This window comes from Mesocricetus auratus, unplaced genomic scaffold (assembly GCF_017639785.1).
Source record: "Mesocricetus auratus isolate SY011 unplaced genomic scaffold, BCM_Maur_2.0 Super-Scaffold_100691, whole genome shotgun sequence".
In the NCBI taxonomy this organism is placed as follows: domain Eukaryota; kingdom Metazoa; phylum Chordata; class Mammalia; order Rodentia; family Cricetidae; genus Mesocricetus; species Mesocricetus auratus.
In genome coordinates this window covers 52,376,046-52,390,023 of record NW_024429267.1, presented here as the reverse complement: position 1 = coordinate 52,390,023, position 13,978 = coordinate 52,376,046, and the positions used below count along the sequence as shown (strand labels likewise).

At 48.4% G+C, this 13,978-nt stretch overlaps 1 long non-coding RNA gene across 1 annotated transcript; it reads left to right on the top strand.

The window, feature by feature from the left end:
* Nucleotides 1-4,436: 4,436 nt before the first annotated feature.
* Nucleotides 4,437-8,558, top strand: LOC121137642. The gene is made up of 3 exons (XR_005874932.1): nt 4,437-4,696; nt 4,944-5,177; nt 7,517-8,558. It is a non-coding gene; the product is annotated as an uncharacterized LOC121137642 (long non-coding RNA).
* The last annotated feature ends 5,420 nt before the right edge of the window (nt 8,559-13,978 follow it).

The following is a 13,978-nucleotide window of genomic DNA, read 5'->3' as shown; positions in this document are numbered from 1 at the left end:
ATTAATTAAACAATCAATTAGTTGTGATGTGAGAAGACTAGCCCCCCTGGCAGGGGGTCTTGAACTGTGTAAGCGTGAAGAAACTGAGAGCAAGTAAGTATCCACCCATTCAGTCCACGCTGCTCTTTATTATAGATGTTGTGTGGTTAGCTGCTTTGAGATCCTGCCTCAACTTACAACCTAAAATTGTAAGTCAAATAAAGCCCCTCTCTCCTAAATGGCTTTTCCCCAGCCTATTTTACCACAGCAACAGACATGTAGCTAGGACACTGCCAGGGGCAGAGACATGCTTTCTGCTTCCTATTATAGAGAAATATGGATCATGGTGACCAGATATTCATTTCACGAAATAAGTAAAAATTACATGATAATTATACATTATTATATTTATAATTATAGAGTAAAGATGGCAAACTAATAATATATGTAAAACATTTAAATCTATTCACAGGGAGCTGTAAGAGTTTACTAAATGGACAAATTGAAGAAAAAAATAGTCCTGAAAAATAATGAGAAAGGGCATTTATAGACAATTGACATGAAAGACAAAATTTGTAATGACGACAAGAAAATTATCCAACCTTCTGAGTAATAAAAAAAGTAAAATTAAAACTAGGAACTAGAGCAGCAGAGCATAGCAGGACATGCCTGTCATCCCATCATTCGGGAGGGACAGGCCAGATGCTCAGAAGAGCTTTGCCTCCCATGCAAGAAGCCTTGGGTATCCGTCATCCCCAGGGCTGCATAAAACCAGGTGTGGCCATGCATCCCTGTAATCCCAAAGCTGGAGGGAGGGTGGGCCTCAGAGGTCAACGTCATCCTAGATGACAGAGGGAATTCTAGGCCAGTATTGGCTACACGAAACCTTTTCTCAAAAATATAAACAGGTAAACAAAAAAATGTATAAACTGGGAGGGAGATGCAGTATGGTGTAGTATTGGCATCTCTGAGACTCATCCCCAGCGCTACAAGAAACACAAGGACAGAGGGGACCCCAGGAACCACCTTCCCAATAAAAGCGGCACCATTTTCTAAACTGCACATCTGGGGGCAGGATTGACAAGCGGCGCTTATCTCTCATGAGGTGCACAGCACAGAGGGATTTTCACTGCTTTCTGGGGGAATTTGTAATGCGTGTGGTGGTTGTGGAAGCTTCCGTCATCCTTCGGGCTTTGGGAATCCTCTTTGCTCAGACTGAGCACACTCAGTAAGCACACACCACTACATAACAACTGAGAAGTGAGACACAGTCGGAGAGTTATGCTGATAGCGCTCACTCACTGTAACATCTTCACGTTGAGCAATCATCACACTGTGGCGACTTCAAACTGGCGGGTGGTCTGAATCAAAATAAAAGGAAGTGATGCAGAGTAATTCCCTTTGCCGCCACCTTATCACTGCCTCCGCTTGGTGTGTCCTTTCTCCTGTATCTCCAAGCTGCTGCTTTCCTCCTGTGGAAAGCAGCCAACTGTTTAGCGGGGGTTATTTATTTATTTATTTATTTATTTATTCGTTTACTTGTTTTTGGCAGCGCTAGGGTAAAAACTGTTGCACACCTGAGCCACACCGGCAACACGGCAGTTGTTAGTCAACAAGGCATGACTGGCTGGCGTCTTAGTTTCTTTTCCTGAGACTGTGATAAAATACTCTGACAAGAGCAATTTAAGGGAGAGAGGGTTTTCTCTATGCCCCACAGTCCGACGATACAGTCCATCGCCTGGAAGAACTCAAGATTGGAGACCATCATGGACCACTCAGGCTTGAAGCAGCTCACGTCTCCTCCCTGGTCGGGAAGTGGAGGCTGATACACACCTCCGTTCCTTCATTGGCACGGTCTGACATGCCAGCCAGGGTAAGGGTGCCACCCACGGTGGGCAGGTCTTCCATCTCAATATAAACAAGATAATGCCCCACAGGCATGCCCGGGGTCCCCTGTCCTGGGGATCCTAAATGCTCTCAAACCAAAAATTAACATTAACCATTAAACCAGTGTCTTGGGTGGGATTCCCTAAAGACAGGCAGGGGAGAGCTGCCTGGATGTTCTTGGTTTGGTAGGAAGAGTCTTAGGGAACACAGGGGACTGCCGGGCTGTGGTCCTCGGAGCCTGATTACAGGGAACCCTAGAGAACTGAGGAGCCTGAGACACACCATGAAAGCAACCCCCACTTCGGGGCCTGAGGGTGCTCTTTGGGCCCCAAATCAGACACCCCTGAAGCCAGTGATAAGTGGAGCCCAACCCAGCCTGAGCAGGAAGCAGAGGGCTACTCTAAACTACCAATCCCAAAAGGTGAAGGAGTTCTAGCTGGGTAACGGCAGCATCCTCAGGAGTGGGGTCAGGTGTAGTGTCTGCCTCAGCTTCCAGCCTGTGCGAGATGGCCCAGACTTCCACAGCAGTGGTCAGATCACCAGATGTTTGCCTCTGTCTGCCACACCCTGGTGACGTCACCGAGTACTTAGAAAACAGACTCATTAATCCAGGAGTCCTAGCAATGCTCTTTGGTGATGCAGGAGTATCTGGGGATGCGGGAGTATCTGGGGATGCGGGAGTATCTGGGGATGCGGGAGTGTCAGGTGGTGGGGGAGCATCTGGTGATGTGGGAGTGTCTGAATGCTGCTCACAGCTGCCGGGAACCTGAGAGTTTAAAAACATCTTCTAGATACACCCTGTACCTACTGGGAAGCAGATGATTGACAGGGCCAAGAATGTCACTTAAAGTTTGGGAAACAAACAGTTTTTAAACAAACAGATCAGAAAAAAAGAAAACAATATGGGAAGATTCACTCTGTTGACTGTGAATGGTAAGCTGCATTTTCCAGGGAAGGCCACACAGTCACCCGACTAAGGGGATGGGGTGCTCTCTGGGAATGAGCCTTGAACCCTGCCTGGTCTCAACAGGCCTTGCCTACCTGCCCATTGCCCAGCGAGTACAACAGGAACGTTGAGGGGAATCGAGGCTCTCCAGGCTGCTACTGGTTTATCCAGCAGGAAAGTGGCTGTCAGGGCCCGGGGACAGCAGCCTGGCCTGCCTGTCAAACGAATGCTAGCCAGGACTGAGTGCCCCAATTCAGTGGATGCTCTACCGAGGGTAACTGCCAAGCGAGGAGGCAGTGAGGCGGCCTCTGGAATCATGCTTGCATCCACCGGCAGCCTGTTCCTCCCCACAGCTTCAAGTGCCTACCTCACACTCCTGTCTGAGGTGCCTGGACAGTAATAACCCACAATTCTCAGATTCTGAACACCCAGTGCCCCCAGGAACTTCCCCTTCCCCTCCACCCTCCATCTCCCCCCCCCCGCCCCCTCCCGGCTCCTTCTCTCTGTCCCTCTCCTCTCCACATCCCTTCCTTTCTACCCCTCCTCCCTCTCACTCGCTCTCTTCTCTACTTCCTTTCACTTCCATCCCTTCCTCCTCCCTCTCTTCCTCCTCCCTCCTCCCTCTCTCTTCCTCCTCCCTCCTCCCTCTCTTCCTCCTCCTCCCCTCCTCCCTCTCTCTTCCTCCTCCTCCCCTCCTCCCTCTCTTCCTCCTCCTCCCCTCCTCCCTCTCTCTTCCTCCTCCCTCCTCCCTCTCTTCCTCCTCCTCCCCTCCTCCCTCTCTCTTCCTCCTCCTCCCCTCCTCCCTCTCTCTTCCTCCTCCTCCCTCCTCCCTCTCTTCCTCCTCCTCCCTCCTCCCTCTCTTCCTCCTCCTCCCCTCCTCCCTCTCTCTTCCTCCTCCCTCCTCCCTCTCTTCCTCCTCCTCCCCTCCTCCCTCTCTCTTCCTCCTCCTCCCCTCCTCCCTCTCTTCCTCTTCCTCCCCTCCTCCCTCTCTTCCTCTTCCTCCCCTCCTCCCTCTCTTCCTCCTCCCCTTTTCCATCTCTTCCTCTTTCTTTCCCCCTCCCTCCCCTTTCTCTCCCCATCCCTCCTTCTCCCACTCTTCCCACTTAAATTCACGCCCACCTCCTCCTTTGCTCTTCTTCATTCTTTAGTCTTCGCTTTCCTTCATTTCTGTCCCCTCTCCTCCAGCCCCCTCCCCTCCCTCTCTTCTCTCTCTCTGTCCTCCCCACCTTTCTTTATTCATGCCCTCCCCAAGCTTCCAGTTCCTGATCCTAGCTTCCGGGTTCCCTCTCCACCCAGCCCTGCTACAAAAGGAAAGTGGGTTTCTCACATGTTCCCTCATCACTCAGCCGGGAAGTACTTGGTGACATGCTATGACATGAGCATCATCAATCACACAGGTGTGCTGAGCACCTGGCCTGTCCAGGTCCAGGACATCCCCCATGAGTCTTCAGGGATACACAGCTGCCCACCCCACCCCACCCCATCCCAAGAAAGAGTAGTACAACCGTCAGCAGGTCAGTTTGCACCTCTGTATTCCATAGGATTACTCTTGCCCACAGGGACAGGATCAGATTTTGCCTGGGATTCATCACATGTTTTCCAGGCTAACAGTCTAGGCAGGGAGACGGGATGCCTTTCGGTTCCATCCAATCATAGCATCTGGGCACAGAGTCCTCATGCCTGTCTCGAATGTGAGCTAAAACCAGCTCTGCACAGGATGGAGCAGGAGGAAGGCAGAGCTGGAGGCAGGCAAAGATGCAGGGAGTTGAGCATGAGGTCATTCGTGCATCCAGAGAAATGATAGCTTGGCTTTGGCTGCGTGGAGGAAGAGGGAGGAGGGAACTGAAGAGTAGGATCCATGGTGCAGAGTCGATGCGACTGATGGTAAGATGCTTAAGGGTGGAGGATGGTATGGGGATGACCTTCCAGGCCTCAGCCTGGGATGGCTGTAAGGCTGTAGCGTCTGGTCCTGCAGGACGGCTGCATGGAGAACATGGACCTGGTCCGTTGTGTTCCCCTGGGGAACATGATGACTTGGAAGGAAGGTGTGTTGGTTCCACCCTCAACCTGGGGTCTGAGCTGGGATCACATGTGTAGGGCTATAGGTGCTCTTCCTTTCTTTCTTTTGTAGGAAATGAAACTGCCAGCCAGATCTGGCAGCCTGGGAGAAGGGAGCAGCGGAGGAATCAAAGTCCAGCAGACGGGCAAGAGAAGCTATGAGCAGTGACGAGTGGGTGAGCGGAATCAGTCCAGAGGAAGCCGTCCAGCCCCCTTCTGCTAAAGGAACCCTGTGGGGTAACAGCAGGGCACAGCCACTCACCGCCTCTTCTCTTTCTACCTTAGAGTCATGCTGCACCACACACGGGTAAGGAAGTCATTTTTCCCCCACATTGGCAAGGAAGCCATTTTTCTCTTTTCCTTTTTCTTACGTTTAGAATACAAATAAGCGAATCAGGAAAAGGAGAATCAAACAGTTGGTTTGAGGCTTGGCACAGACTCATGGATGGCTTATGCCTATCCCAGCATTTCCTGTGACTCATAGGAATCTGTGTTCCTCAGAGGGCAAGGGAAGGCCAGAAAAAGAAACTTCAATAGGAAAAGGGGTGTGTGAGTCACCTTCTTACCACTGTGGCAAAATACCTGAGCCAGCCAACTCACAGAGACGAAAGATCTGTTTTGGTTGGTGATTTCTGAGGTTTCAGTCTATGATCTCTCAACTCTGTCATCAAGCTTGTGGTCGTGTCGTCACGGTTAGAATGGAGGCAAGAAGAGGGCTGCTCATCGTGTAGCGGCCATAAAGCAGACTGAGAAGAGGAGAGTAGGTCCCAATGTGGCCTTCCAGAGAACGCCCCCAGTGACCTGCCTTTCTCCAACAAGAACTCACATCCTAAAATCCTACCACTTCCCCGTAGCACCACAGGCTGGGGACCAAGCCTTTAGCATATGGGCCTCTAGAAGACAGTTCCCATTTATAGCAAGCTCTAACACCCGGAGCATGTGGACCACCTGGGGTGTGGCTGAAAAAGCCACTCTGACTTAAACAAGTGCATGTCTCCTTGGGCCAAAGAAGAAAGTCTCTGCTATGGTTTGCATGGGAAATGTGCTCACGGGTTACATTTGCTCTGCAATGGTGGCATCTCTGTGGAAGGATGTGGAACCTTTGGGAGGATGCTAGAACCTTGCTGGAGAAAGGGGGTCCCTAGCACACTCCTGTAATCTTAGTGCTGGGGGAGGCAGACAGACCTCTGGGTCTGGCTGGCCAGCCAGTGTAGTTGACACGGTGACACTTCCCACCCCCAAACTCTGTGAAAGACTATTTCTCAAACAATGGGATAGAGAGCAACTGAGAAGGCCCCTGCATTGACCCCTGACCTCCCCATGCGGGCACACAGCTGTGTATGCCCACCTGTACACACCTGCACGTGTACATACAGCTGTGTGTGCCCGCCTGTACACACCTGCACGTGTACACACAGGTGTGTGTGCCCACCTGTACACACCTGCACGTGTACACACAGCTGTGTGTGCCCACCTGTACACACCTGCACATGTACACACAGCTGTGTGTGCCCACCTGTACACACCTGCACGCGTACACACAGGTGTGTGTGCCTGCCTGTACACATCTGCACGCAGGTACACAGCTGTGTATGCCCACCTGTACACACCTGCACACGTACACACAGGTGCGTGTGCCCACCTGCACACACCTGCACGTGTACACACAGCTGTGTGTGCCCGCCTGCACACACCTGCACGTGTACACACAGCTGTGTGTGCCCGCCTGCACACACCTGCATGCATACACACAGCTGTGTGTGCCCACCTGTACACACCTGCACGTGTACACACAGCTGTGTGTGCCCACCTGTACACACCTGCATGTGTACACACAGATTCACGCGCCGACAAGAACTAGCATAGCAAGATCGACTGAAGCTCATAGCAAGGCAAAGTAAACCTAATATTATTAAACACATAGATGCTGTGGATCACACAGATGAAATGGAAACTTTTTAAGTGTCTCCAGAGAGGCTGGAAAATGATCAGACATGACTCCCATCCACTGTTCTTGAGGTTTGCCTCAGGCTGAGAAGTTTCCCAGGATGGGACTCTCGGTATTAAAACCAGGAAAGTCTGAGGGAAGAGGGACAATTTGTACTAACAGAGAAGCAGGCCCCTGTCAATCATGGTAGCATGGCTCTATAGACATACTCTTCAGGCAGAGAAAAAGCCCATGACGTCACCACCCCTACATGTAGCCTTTGACATTGTTACAGAGATCCTGGCTGATGCAATTATCTAAGACAATGAACTTATTAAAAAAAAAAAAGATAGGAAGGAACAACATTGTCCGCAGGTAATATGGTTGTATCCCTGGAACTCCAGAGACTCATCCAATTTCAAACAACAGAAAACAAGCAGGGTATAGAAGCATACTAATATCAAGACATAGGGTATGATGACAGCACACTAAAAACAGGTGGTGTGCCTACAGAAAAACAGCACACTCTCGGGAAATGTCATAGAAGGAAAGCTACCCTTGACAAGGGTAGCAAAAATAGAAAACATCTAACAATGAATTTTGGATAGAATTGATTCAAATTAGCAAGATATGGAATATGCATGAAACACAGCTAAAGTATGATAAATAAGGACTAAGGAAGCTACGGAAATGAATATGTTATCTTTGTCCTTGTGCAGGAAGGCTGTCAACCCCCCCCCCCTCCAAGTGATCTCTACACTGTGTTCAATGAGGGAAAGAATGAAATGCCAACAGGATTTTGTCTCAGAACCAGACAACCTGAGCTCTGAAACATTTCTGAGAAGCTGAGGACCAAGGCTTTGCGCAGCATGACGCAGCATCATGTGGCAGAGGGCCACCTGTCGGTTGTCACCCCTCCCGTCCCTCCCAGAAGGTTCATGGCAGCACATTCCCCTTGTCTCTATCTCACTCCTCAAACGCCTGCAGACTCGCTTGTCTCCTAAGGCTTCCCTGGCAGGGGTGGGGCTAGGAGCAGTTAGGCCGTGCTCACCCACAGCAGCCACATTCCCTGACTCTCAAATACCCGATTCCGTAGTTCTCGCCACCAGAGTCCTACAAAGAGTCCGTGGTTCTGACTTCTCCTTGGTAAACAGGGCCTACAGGAGACACATCCCATTATGGACATTCATAAACCAAAGGGCTGGACCTTTGTTCTGTTCCCTGTCTCTGGAATTCAGAAACAACTTACCCGCAGCAGCTTACTATGGCCTGCTCATCAATGGCATGGGGTGGGACCTCTCCACTCTGAAACTAAGGAGAGAGGATCACTCTGCTTTGTGGGCCTGAGCTCTCCCCAGAGCCCCCTTTCCTTGACATTAAGAATCCCCCTATTAAATTTCTTATTCAAAAGAACTCCACCTCAGAGTCCTCTGGTGTAGGCAGAAGTTTCTGTCCTGCCAACAACTCCCAAATAAACACCCTGAAACTTAATATTACTTATAAATGCTCAGCCAATAGCTCAGGCTTATTACTAACTAGCTCTTATATTTTAAGTTAACCCATATTCCTTGTTTATGCTCTGCCATGTTACAGTACCTTTATTAGCAAGGCACATTCATCTCCTGTTCCCTCTCTATCTGTCTGGCATCTCCTGACTCTGCCCCTTCTCCTTCCCATCATCCTTAGTGTGTTCACCCTAACTGTACTTCCTGCATGACTACTGAGCAATCAGTGTTTTATTAAACCAATTCCAGTGACAAATCTTTACAGTGTACAAGAGGATTATTCCACAGCATTTCCACCTTTTTGTCTAATTAAAAGGGAAGGTTTTAACTCTAACATAGTAAAATTATATACAACAAAAATAGCTATCAAGCAAAGAAATATAGCTACAATATATAGTCTACTTGTATTTGACAAAGTTAGAGAAAATATTATATTATCTAGTTTATATTTGTCACTCAAAAGTTTTACAACTAATTTACCTTTTTGTCATAATTACAGAAAACTATAACTTTTATATATAATTTATCTTTTTATCATAATTAAGGAAAATTATAACTATCTAGTGTTGAACTCTATCAAAGATTCCAGAAAAGTGAAATGTTACCTAAAGACAGAGACATCAGGCCACCTAGACAGTCAACCTAGATCCCTCTGCAACATTTGGGCATCCAACTAGAACATCTGCCAGACTTTCCCGTGAAGCAGGGAATTTTGAAGCGCTGTCCTACCTTCTCTTGACAAAGTTCCAGAAAGAAATCCTTTATTCCACTTTTTTTCTGACCATTACCAATAACAACGTGTAACCAAACCCCCTTAAATGATAATAAATATCCATAACCCATTTTGGGAGGAATGTAGATATAGTATTCCAGACTACTTCCTGTAGATTGGGGGTACTGGTAATCTTTGAGGGACCCTGAGAAAATTAATATGATTGTTAAGTCCAGGTTGTAGTATTCTGCAAGGCTGGATCATCTCAGTTAGCAAGCACTCTTGAACTCCAATTTCTTGTCTTTTTATTTATTCTTCTCTCATATAGTACATCCCAATCACAGCCTTCCCTCCCTCCACTCCTGCTAGCACCCGCTACTCCAGCCCAGACCATCTGTTTCCCCATTCCCCTTCAGAAAAGAGCAGACACCAAACACAGCATAGCAAGTTACAATAGAACTAGGAACAAACCATATATCAAGGCTGGGTAAGGCAATCCAGCAGGAGGGAAAGGGTCCCAAGACCAGGCAAAGAGTTAGAGGCAACCTCCCCCTCACATTGTTAGGACTCTTGCAAAAACTCCAGGCTACACAACCACATCACGTATGGAGAGGACCTAGCACAGTCCCATGCAGTCTCCATGGTTGCTGCTTCAGTGTCTCTGTGAGCCCCTATGATCCATGCTTACCTCATTCTGGGTATCGTGTGAACCTCAGTTTCAAACCTTGACATGCTATGAATCTCCTCCTCTTCTGATGGAAGTGATGTGAACTTCAAGTCTCACACCTTCCCTTAACAGTGTCCTCCTGGCCGGGCGGTGGTGGCGCACGCCTTTAATCCCAGCACTCGGGAGGCAGAGGCAGGAGGATCTCTGTGAGTTGGAGGCCAGGCTGGACCGACAGCCTCCAAAACAATACAGAGAAACCCTGTCTTGTAAAACCAAAAAAAAAAAAAAAAACAACAGTATCCTCCTGGGGCCCAGCAGAAGACTCAGAGCCTGGTAAGCAACCAAGACTCTGTCCTCAGAAGAGGCAAGCAGATGAAGAGAAAAGACAACAAAGAGGAGGGAACAGCTACACTTCTGCAAATGCCCCTTCCCAGCTGCCATCATTAGCTTCAGCTGTCTACCATACACACACCTGGAGTCACCTGGGAAGAGGGAATCCCAACAGAAGAATTGTCTAGAACAGATTGGCCTGTAGCCCTGTTTGTGAGGCATTTTCTTAATTTCTAATTACTGTAGAAGTGTCTAGCCCACTGTGGGAGGTACCATTTGTAGGCAAGCAGGTCTGGGCTGTATAAGACAGGTAACTGTGTGGCCCTGATGGTGTAGGTGTGGGATAGCTGATCTTGGGGGTATGAAAATAGGCCTTGCCCATTGCTCATTGCTGATCTAGCCAGGGCAGTGCTGGAGAGCTCACCCTGATGGTGAGGACAAGGGGGAACTAGTGGGATGACCAACCTTGCAACTACTCAGGCCCAGCACCAGGGTTATGAGTTGACCCACCCCAACACCCACCCCAACACCCACCCCAACACCCACCCCAACACCCACCCCAACACCCACCCCACCGGTGATCTGCTGGAGCACGTGAAGGGACAGATCCTGCAGACCCTAAGACACAGGATCTCCACGACACAGAGCAACAGCAGTCTAACTAGAGAAGTCCCGTGAAGGGCCAGCATTGATACCCCAGCAGAAACCAGAGGCCTCCAACCAGACCCATGAAGCTTGGCAATGAAAACTTGCAAGGAACGATATATGGACAAAATCGTTTACTGCATGACTCACTGTGTCGCATTACAGCTTTCATGACAAGATTTATTTTTCATTTTTTCCTCTCTTAAATTTTATTTTATCTGGGGGAGGGTTGCAAGGGCAGAGAGTGGATATGAAGGGACAGGGAAATGAATGGGATTGAGTTGCTGATGCAAAAGACACAGAGAACAAATAAAGGAAAGTATAAAGAAAAAAGAAAAGCAGCTGTGTGAGCTTAGGGGTAGCAAGCCAGAAAAGTGGCATTCCTCCATTCCTCCATTCCTCCATTCCTCCATTCCTCCATTCCTCCATTCCTCCATTCCTCCATTCCTCCATTCCTCCATTCCTCCATTCCTCCATTCCTCCATTCCTCCATTCCTCCATTCCTCCATTGCTTCTGCCTTGAGTCCCTTGCCCTGGCTTCCCTCAATGATGGACTGTGACATGTGAGGTGAAATCAACCCTTTCCTCCTCAAGTTGCTTTGGTCTCCGTGTTTACCACCGAAACAGGAATCAGACAAGGACATCCACCTTGCAACCACTCCAAGAAGCATGCTAGCATGATACTCTGTAATCAGTGTGTATGAGTTGGCCCTTTAAACAGCAAATACTACAACAGTAACTGGGGCTTTAAAAAGGAAAATCAGGGGAACATGACACTGATGAGCAGGATCTACAGAGTTTTACAACAAAACCACAGCATGGTTCCATGGTTCTCTTCCCAATGGGCACACTGTAGTAAATGTGCTAGCAGACAGACCACAGAGCCTGCTCCACAGAGGGTACCCCAAAAATTAATTCAATTTTGGGGGGGTATTTTGAGACAGGACTTATCTGTGTAGCTTTGGAGGCTGTCCTGGAACTAGCTCTTGTAGACCTGGCTGGTCTCACGGAGATCCGCCTGCCTCTACCTCCCGAGTTCTAGGATTAAAGGCATGCGCCACCACCTCCTGGCATGATCTCAAATTTTAAAAATACTTTTTCAAAGCATTAAGTGGTAAATTAATAAACCCCTTGGATAATAATTGTAATTGAATGGACAAATGAAACTACTACTTGTTTATGTTTACACATATCTGGAACTAAGTTCCTGATAGCAAGAAGGCTTGAAATAAAGATTTTCTAATTGTTTAAAAATTTTTTTCTTGCATACATACAATGTGTTTTGATCAATCTCACACCAATTCCCTCCTTCCTTCCTTCCCCTCCATCTCTTCCTCTATCTACCCAGAACATTTTTCTGTCCCACTTCATGTGCTCTTTCTTGTTTTAACCCACTGAGTCCACTTAAGGTTGCCAGTATCTATGCATGGATACAGGACTGTCTGCTGGAGTCATGTTCCTGAAGAAAGCTGACTCTCCTTCCCCCAGCAACCATCAGCTGCCAATATCTCATTAGCTAGGAGTGGGTCCTCATGAGCCCTTCCCTGCCCATGTTGGGACTTTGGGGGGGCTTGTTCTTGTACCGGTTCTGTACATGCAGTCATGGCCACTGTGAGCTCACATGCAATGGCCCTGGTCCTGTCATATCCAGCAAATACTCTTTCTCTGCATGTGTCCACTACCTCTGGCTCTTATCATGTTTCCACACCCTCTTCTGTGACGAACCCTGAGGCTCGTGGAGAGGGAGTGCTATACAGATGTCCCATTTTGAGTGCTCCACAGTCTTATTCTCAGCATGTGGGTCGGTTGTAGGTCTCTGTGCACTCAGGAGTTCGATAGAGAGAATGAGAATAGATGCCGGTTTGTTGTGGCCACAAGGAAATTAGGACAACCCTCAATCTATGTAGAAAATACTTGTCTGTAGTTATTACATGGAGCATATTTCAGAGCCCTTGAGCCAAAATGTACAAGAGCTAGACCTTAAATTTTCCGACACAGTCATACTATTATCCTATCTGCTATGGTCTGTATAAGAACTGTGCCCACAGGATTATTTACACACTTGGACCCCAGCTGATGACATTGCTTGGGATGGTTGTAGAACCTTTAGAAGGTGGGGCCTTACTGGAAGGAGGGCTGGAGGTTCTATAGCTTACAATAACCTCTCTGGCCTTCAAATGGACTGTCCAAAAATAGGGGACTAGAACTACCTCACACAGATTTGGAAGAGCACACTGGGAAGATGCAGTGACGGGAGGGGCACTATGGGTATTGCAGGACAGGGGCACTATGGGTATTGCAGGAGAGGGGCACTATGGGTATTCCAGGAGAGGGGCACTATGGGTATTGCAGGAGAGGGGCACTATGGGTATTGCAGGAGAGGGGCACTATGGGTATTCCAGGAGGTCACTCCACTCAACAGAACTTGGCTATTATTCCACACATTCTACAAAGAGAAACTACTTCCTCAGTGAATCTGAGGACTAAGAGGGACCATGGAGCTTCTTTTCAAGGGAAAACAAATGAACTACTTCCCTAGGAGGGTTCCGTCTTGTTTTTATTTTGTTCTGCTCTCCGTTGCTCTGGCTTGGGAAGCTCTTTAAGTTAATTCTTGGAAAGTCATCCTTTGAACCAGAAATAGCTTTATGATTTCCAAGACACACTTCCAGAGGGGGAAATTACATTATGCTCGCTACGCCCTTGTCATCATTAACTGTTATCTACATCCAAAGAGGAAAACAACGCAGTTTACATCCCAGATGCCAAGCATGTAATTTATGTTTCTAAGGGCCCAGGGATGTTTCCTTATTGTTCGGGTGACTCTGCCTATATTTCATAAGTCGCTGGTGCATAAAATTGCTATCATCTAAACAAGTGATTTTTGACTCCATCTTCCCTGTCACGTGTAGGCTCAGACATAACAACCAGTGCTTCCACAGCATCACCGCCCCGAGGGGGCAAGATGCCAGCAAAGGTACCTATGGAGGGCGCTCCCCACATTCAAACCATCGATGCATATTTTCAGTTTCTACCTGGTATGTGTGAGTGTGTGAGTGTGTGTGTGTGTGTGTGAGTGTGTGTGTGTGTGTGAGTGTGTGTGTGTCTGTGTAACAGAGAGAGGGGGGCACTTTCACTGAAATGATTTGCCTAGCTTGGCTGGCAAGCAAGCCCCAGCACTCCCCCTGTCTCCACGCTGCCCAGCCTTGGGGTTAGAAACACAGGCTGCTACCCTTGTTTGTTCATGTGGGGGCAGGGGATCCAAACTCAGGTTAACAAGGCAAGTGCTTTACAGGGCGAGCAACTCCCCCTTCTCCCCAGCCCC